The following is a 7,276-nucleotide window of genomic DNA, read 5'->3' on the forward strand; positions in this document are numbered from 1 at the left end:
CCTTAGAGCTTAGAACCTGGCGGACAAGACAGAGGAGTCAATAAATCACTGTAACACAATGTCTCGAAGTACAGGCTGTCTTGATGTCAAGAGTTCTTAGAAAAGTAATGAAGGCGAGCAAGCTAGGACTTGCACAACTTCCAAGAAGTTGGAGAAGAGACCATACAAACCAGAGACCATCTTAAAATACTAAATTTTATTATAAGAGAACACAGCAAATAATCTCCCCACTCCTGCTGCTGCAGAGAGCCAGACTGAACAATGTATTAGAAACTCTGCCCTAAAGCTAGCTTTGGTCTAAGCTGGTAAGCTGGAGAAAAATCTTACATCGGTTTCCAAATCCTGGCAGACTTGGGTTTAAACCCAGGCTCTGCTACTCCTGAACTATGCACAGCTAGGCACACCTCTTACCTTCTACACCTTGGTTTCTTATCTATAAAATGGGATAATAATAGCAACTTGGCCAGGTTGTTGCGGAGATGAAGTGAAACAAATATGCCAAGACATCGTGCAGTCATCAAGGCTCCATAAATGTAATGAAAGTGGGTTCTGGACACACCAGACCTGGCTTTGAACTCCAGCTCTGCTCTAGTGCCACCCTAGGAAGCTAGTAGACCTCACTAACCCTCAGTTCCTGCATCTGTAGAATAGGGGAAATTATCATGTACATCCTAGAGCTGTTATGACGATACATGAGATGGGCATATAAAGCACTTAGCACAGTCCCTGACATGTAAATGTGAGTAGCTGTTCTATTAGTCCTGTCTACATGGACCTTGGTCTCCCTACTACCCTCTGTTCTTTTTCCACTTTCTTGTCTAGGACTCCCAAAAGAGCTCTTTTTTTAATATACATAAAATTTTTCGTTTTAACCATTTTTAGGTGTACAGCTCAATGGCATTAAGCCTATTTACATTGTTGTGCAACCATCACTACCATTCATCTCCAGAACTTTTTCGTCTTCCCAAACTGAAACTCTGCACCCATTAAATAGGAATCCCTCCTTTTACTTCTCCCTACCATGCCTGGCAACCACTGTACTAGTTTCTGTTGCTATGAATTTGACATTTTAGGTACCTCACATAAGTGGAATCCTACCATTTGTGACTGGCTTATTTCACTTAGCACAATGTCCTCAAGGTTCACCTTTATGTTTCGTGGTTGTAGCATGGGTCTGAATTTCATTCCCTGACTGTTTGTTTCTTCTTAATGTCAAGTCCGTCTCTTGTTCCCTCCTTCAATTTATGTCACTCTCCCCTCAAAATGGAAACACAATAATGCACAAGACAGTGACTACATTAAAAAAAAAAAAAACAATGGACTTCCTTGGTGGCACAATAGTTAAGAATCCACCTGCCAATGCAGGGACATGGAAGGTCCCACATGCCAGGGAGCAACTAAGCCTGTGGAGCAACTAAGCCCGAGTGCCACAAATACTGAGCCTGCGCTCTAGGGCCCGTGCTCTGCAACAAGAGAAGCCACCGCAATGAGAAGACTGCACTCTGCAAGGAAGACTAGCCCCTGCTCACGGCAACTAGAGAAAAACCTGTGCACAGCAACAAAGACTCAATGCAGACAAAAATTAAAAATAAATAAATAAATGTATAAAAAACAACAAAAACAACACAAAAAACTTTCTTTCCTGATTACAAATGTAATGCATATTCTTTCCTCTGCCGCATTTGGTGATGGCTCCAAATTCTGAAGTCCACATTGTCACCCATTGCCCTTTTGAGGAGGGATGTGCTTCGCCCAGAGAATTGTTTTGTTAAGCTTTGCATCCCATCGGGTGGGGCAGGGCTGAAGCAAAAGGCAGCCTCTAAACAATGTTTACTCCAATCAACACCGTTGCATAGCCATAAATCTACGTTCTCACTGTCACCTATCTTTCTCTGAATCCAAAGTTGAAAACACTCTCCTGCTCTTCTCAGTTGGGTCATAAACTTTTTCTTAATCCTATTGATTCAAAAGAAAGGTGTTATGGGTTTTGCAGCCACTCCCTCGTGCTAATAAGTTTGGCCTGTTCTGCTCCACCCCTCCCCCCCCCACCTACCCCCTGCCAACTCCAACCCGAACCCTAGGGACTCCTGCCAGTCACCGGTTCCCTGGCTCGGCTTTGGGAGGCTCACTCCAGGTGGTGGAGAGGTGCCCTACCCTGCCCCGCCCCAGCTGCTACCATCAAAAAGATCTGCAATGGTGTTTGTAACTGTGGAAAACTGGAAATAACCAAAACATCGAACAAGGATATTAGTTAAATAAATTATAGCACATGCATTAAGACAATATGACGGAAGCCATTAAAATAATGCTAAAAAACAACAAGACATGCAAAAGCTTTTAAGTTTAATTAGGTCTCATTTGTTTATTTTTGCTTCTGTTACTTTCGCTTTAGGAGACAGATCTAAAAAATTATTGCTACAATACATGTCAAAGAGTGTTCTGCCTATGTTCCCTTCTAGGAGTTTTATGGTTTCAGGTCTTAGGTCTTTAATCCATTTTGAGTTAATTTTTGTATATGGTATGAGAAAATGTTCTGATTTCATTCTTTTGCATGTAGCTGTACATTTTTCCAAGCACCACTTATTGAAAACTATCTTTTCTCCGTTGTATATTCTTTCCTCCTTTGTCATAGATTAATTTTTTTTAGTTTATTTAGTTATTGGCTGCATTGCTGTGCGCAGGCTGTCTAGTTGAGGCGAGTAGGGGCTACTCTTCATTGCAGTGCATGGGCTTCTCATTGTGGTGGCTTCTCTTATTGTGGAGCATGGGCTCTAGTCACATGGGCTTCAGTAGTTGCAGCACGTGCACCCAATAGTTGTGGCTGGGGGGCGGAGTCAAGATGGCAGCGTGGGAAGACGTGGAGATTGTGCCTCCCCACAACCAGATCAATTGCCAGAGGCTGGTTGGGGACCTGAGGCCCAAGGAGACCAGAGGAACCCTTGAGCAACCAGGTAGGACCTGGGGGAAGTCAGGGGGTGGAGGAGGGGAAGCAGGACAGGACCAGCTGGGTGAGGGGGGAGGTTCCCACCTGGAGAGACCCTTGGGGTCTAGGGGGATCGGGAGACCACATCTGGGTTTCTGCCACCCAGGTGGCCAGGAGGCCTGCTGAGCTCCCGGGCCTGGGAGCCTACTAAGCTTTCCAGCGGGGTCCTCCACCCTCCAATGCCCCCTCCGGACTGCCTGTGTCCTGGGGGTGTAGGAGGGAGGGAGGAGGAGCAAAGAGGTGGAGAGGCGGACTGGTACGGGGTGGGGGGGGTCTTTGAGATTGGGGGACAGGGAGGCGAGAGGGCATTTCACCTGCCCTCTTGACCAGGGAAGCTGACGGGGCTCCCGGGCCTGATCCTTCACTCTCTGGGCCGCCCTCTGGTGCGTGGGTCCTAGGGGCGTGGGGGGAGGGGGATGGGAAAGAGGAAGAGAGGCAAACAGTGGAGGTGGGAAGGGATCCCTCAAGATCGGAAGAATAGGGGAGGCGCCGCCAGGCATTTCTTCCCAGCGGGTCCTCCACATTCCAAGGGCCCATCCGGGCCGTTGGTCCTAGGGGTATAGGAGGAAAGCGGTGGGGGGAGAAGAAGAGAGGCGGAAGCCGGGAGGTTCCCTCTGGGATCAGAGGATTGGGGGAGGAGTGGAAGGCATTTCTGCTGCCCATTGGCCCAGGAAGCCTGCTGGGCTCCAGGCCTGGTCTCCAACTCTCCAGGGTCCCCTCCCAGACGCATTGGTCCCAGGGGCATAGGAGTGTGGCAGGGGAAGAGGAAGAGAGGCAGACTGGTGGTCGGACGTTCCAGGAGCAGAGGACCAGGGGAGGTGCGGAGGACCTTTCCCCTGTGCACGTGGGCCCGGTGGACCTGCTGGGCTCCTGAGTCTGGACCCTCAGTCTCTGGGGCTGAGTGGGTCATACAGGCGTGGGAGGGAGGAAAGGAGAAGAGGAAGAAAGGCAGACAGTGGTGGGGGGGACCTCGCAGGACCAGAGGATCAGGGAAGATGCTGAGGGAAATCTCCCTACCCACTTGGCACCAGGAGGCCTGCTGCGCCCCCAGGCCTGCTCTTCGGTCCTCCAGGGGCCCCTCTAGGTCTCACTGGCCCTAGGGGTGTAGGAGGAAAGCAGGGGAGAAGAGAAGAGGCGGGCAGGGGAGGGGACCTTCTGGGATTGGAGGATCAAGGGAGGCAGGGAAGGTATTTCCACTGCCCACTAGCCCTGGAAAGCCTGCGCACCTCAGGGACCTGGTCTTCCACACTCCAGGGCCCCCTCCAGCTGCTTGGGACCTAGGAGAGTGGGGTGGGAAGGAGGGAAAGAGAGGCGGACAGGGACCCTACGAGACTGGGAGATCTGGGGAAGTGCTGCAGGCATTTCCCTAGCCCAGTTGGCCCTAGGAAGCCTGTTGGGTGTCAGTATGGTCTCCTGCCTTCCAGTGCCCCCTCCAGCTGTGAGGGTCCTAAGGAATAGGAGGGAGGGGGTGGGAAAGAAGCAAACCCGAGGGGCAGGGACCCTCCGAGACTGGAGGACTGGGGGAGGTGCCTAGCATTTCTCCCACCAACTCAGGCCCAGGGATCCTGCTGGACCTGGTCCTTTGCCCCCAGGACCACAGGCATTCCTGGGCCCCTCTGCCTCATTGGGCCTAAGCTCCATTCCCCACCACCCCCAGGGCCTTTTCAAAGTGTAGGCCCTGCCCACTGCCTAATCCCCCCACCCCACCCTTGTCTAAGCCCCGCCTACACAGCCAAGGCCTTTTCTGGCTTTTTTTTTTTTCTTTTTTTTTCTTTTTTCCTTTCTTCTTTTTTCTTTTTCCCACCTCCTCACTTCAGCTATTGCAGTTGTTTTACCTTCCAGTTGTTGTTCCATCGATTTTTTAAAAATTTTTTCTAACACATCTGTTAGCTTCCTATTCTTATCATCTTTTTTATCTTGCGATTGTTCTGCTGTTCTCCTACTTTTTTTTGCTCATTTTCCTGCTCCACACAGCTTGTGGGATCTTGATTCACAAGCCTGGGGTCAGGCCTGAGCTCCTGAGGTGAGAGCTCTGAGTGCAAAACATTGGACTAACAGGGAAACTCGGTCCCCAGGGAATATTCATCAGCATGAGGTCTCCCAGAGGTTCTCACCTCAACAACAAGACCCAGCTATACTCAACAACCTACAAACTCCAGTGCTTGAAACCTCAGGCCAAACACCCAGTGGGACAGGAACACAATCCCACCCATCCAAGGAGGGGAGGGGGAATGAGATGACAAAAAAATACATCACAGAAAAAGCAACAAGGTAAAAATACTCAAGACCAAATAAACAAAGAGGAAATAGGAAAATTGCCTGAAAAAGAATTCAGAGTAATGATAGTAAAGATGATACAAAATCTCAATAACAAAATAGAGAAAATACAAGAAACAGTTAATAAGGACTCAGAAGAACTAAAGAGCAAACAAACAGTAATGAACAACACAATAACTGAAATTAAAAAATACTCTAGATGGTATAAACAGCAGAATAGCTGAGGCAGAAGAATGAATAAGGGAGTTGGAAGATAGAATGGGGGAAATAACTGCCACAGAACAGGAAAGAGAAAAAAGAATAAAAAGAATGGAAGACAGTCTCAGAGACTGTGGCGACAACATTAAGTACACCAACATTCGAATCATATGCATCCCAGAAGAAGAAGAAAAAAAGAAACAGTCTGAGAAAATATTTGAAAAGGTTATAGTGGAAAACTTCCCCAAAATGGAGAAGGAATAATTAATCAAGTGCAAGAAGCACAGAGAGTCCCAATGAATAAACCCAAGGAGAAATACACCAAGGCACATATTAATCAAATAACAAAAATCAAACACAAAGAAAAAATATTAAAAGCAGCAAGAGAAAAGCAACAAATAACATATAAGGGAAAACCCATAAGGATAACAGCTGATCTTTCTGCAGAAACTCTGCAGGCCAGAAGGGAGTGGCAGGATATAGTGAAAGTCCTGAAAGAGAAAAAACTACAGCCAAGAGTACTCTACCCAGGAAGAATCTCATTCAGATTTGACTGAGAAAGCAAAAGCTTTCCAGACAAGCAAAAGTTAAGAGAATTCAGCACCACCAAACCAGCCTTACAACAAGTGCTAAAGGAACTTTTCTAAGCAGGAAGCACAAGAGAAGGAAAAGACCTACAAAAACAAACCCAAAACAATTAAGAAAACGGTAATAGGAACATACATGTCAATAATTACCTTAAATGTAAATGAAGTAAATGCTCCAACCAAAAGACACAGACTGGCTGAATGGATACAAAAACAAGACCCTTCTATACACTGCCTACAAGAAACCCACTTCAGACCAAGGGACACATATAGACTGAAAGTAAGGGGATGGAAAAAATCTATTCCGTGCAAATGGCAGTCAAAAGAAAGCTGGAGTAGCAATACTCATATCAGACAAATTAGACTTTAAAGTAAAGACTATTACAAGAGACAAGGAAGGACACTACATAATGATCAAGGGGTCAATCCAAGAAGAAGATTTAACAATTGTAAGTACCTATGCATTCAACATAGGAGCACCTCAATCCATAAGGCAAATGCTAACAGCCATAAAAGGGGAAATTGACAGTAACACAATAATAGTAGGAGACTTTAACACCCCACTTACACCAGTGGATAGATCATCCAAACAGAGTAAATAAGGAAACACAAGCTTTAAATGACACATTAGACCATCTCGACTTAATTGATATTTATAGGACTTGCTATCCAAAAACTACAGAATACACTTTCTTCTCAAGTGCACATGGAACATTCTCCAGGATAGATCACATCTTGGTTCACAAATCAAGCCTCAGTAAATTCAAGAGAATTGAAATCATATCTAGCATCTTTTCTGACCACAATGCCATGAGACTAGATATCAATTACCGGAAAAAAAAAACTGTAAAAAATACAAACACATGGAGGCTAAACAATACCTTATTAAACAACAAAGAAATCACTGAAGAAATCAAACAGGAAATCAAAAAATACCAGAAACAAATGACAATGAAAACACAACAACCCAAAACCTATGGGATGCAGTGAAAGCATTTCTAAGAGGGAAGTTTATAGCAATACAGTCCTACCTCAAGAAACAAGAAAAATATCAAATAAATAACCTAACCTTACACCTAAAACAATTAGAGAAAGAAGAACAAAAAAACTCCAAAGTGAGCAGAAGGAAAGAAAGCATAAAGATCAGAGCAGAAATAAATGAAAAAAAAAGGAAGGAAACAATAGCAAAGATCAATGAAACTAAAAGCTGGTTCTCTGAGAAGATAAACAA

The sequence above is a fragment of the Hippopotamus amphibius genome, chromosome 9 (genome assembly GCF_030028045.1).
Source record: "Hippopotamus amphibius kiboko isolate mHipAmp2 chromosome 9, mHipAmp2.hap2, whole genome shotgun sequence".
In the NCBI taxonomy this organism is placed as follows: Eukaryota; Metazoa; Chordata; class Mammalia; order Artiodactyla; family Hippopotamidae; genus Hippopotamus; species Hippopotamus amphibius.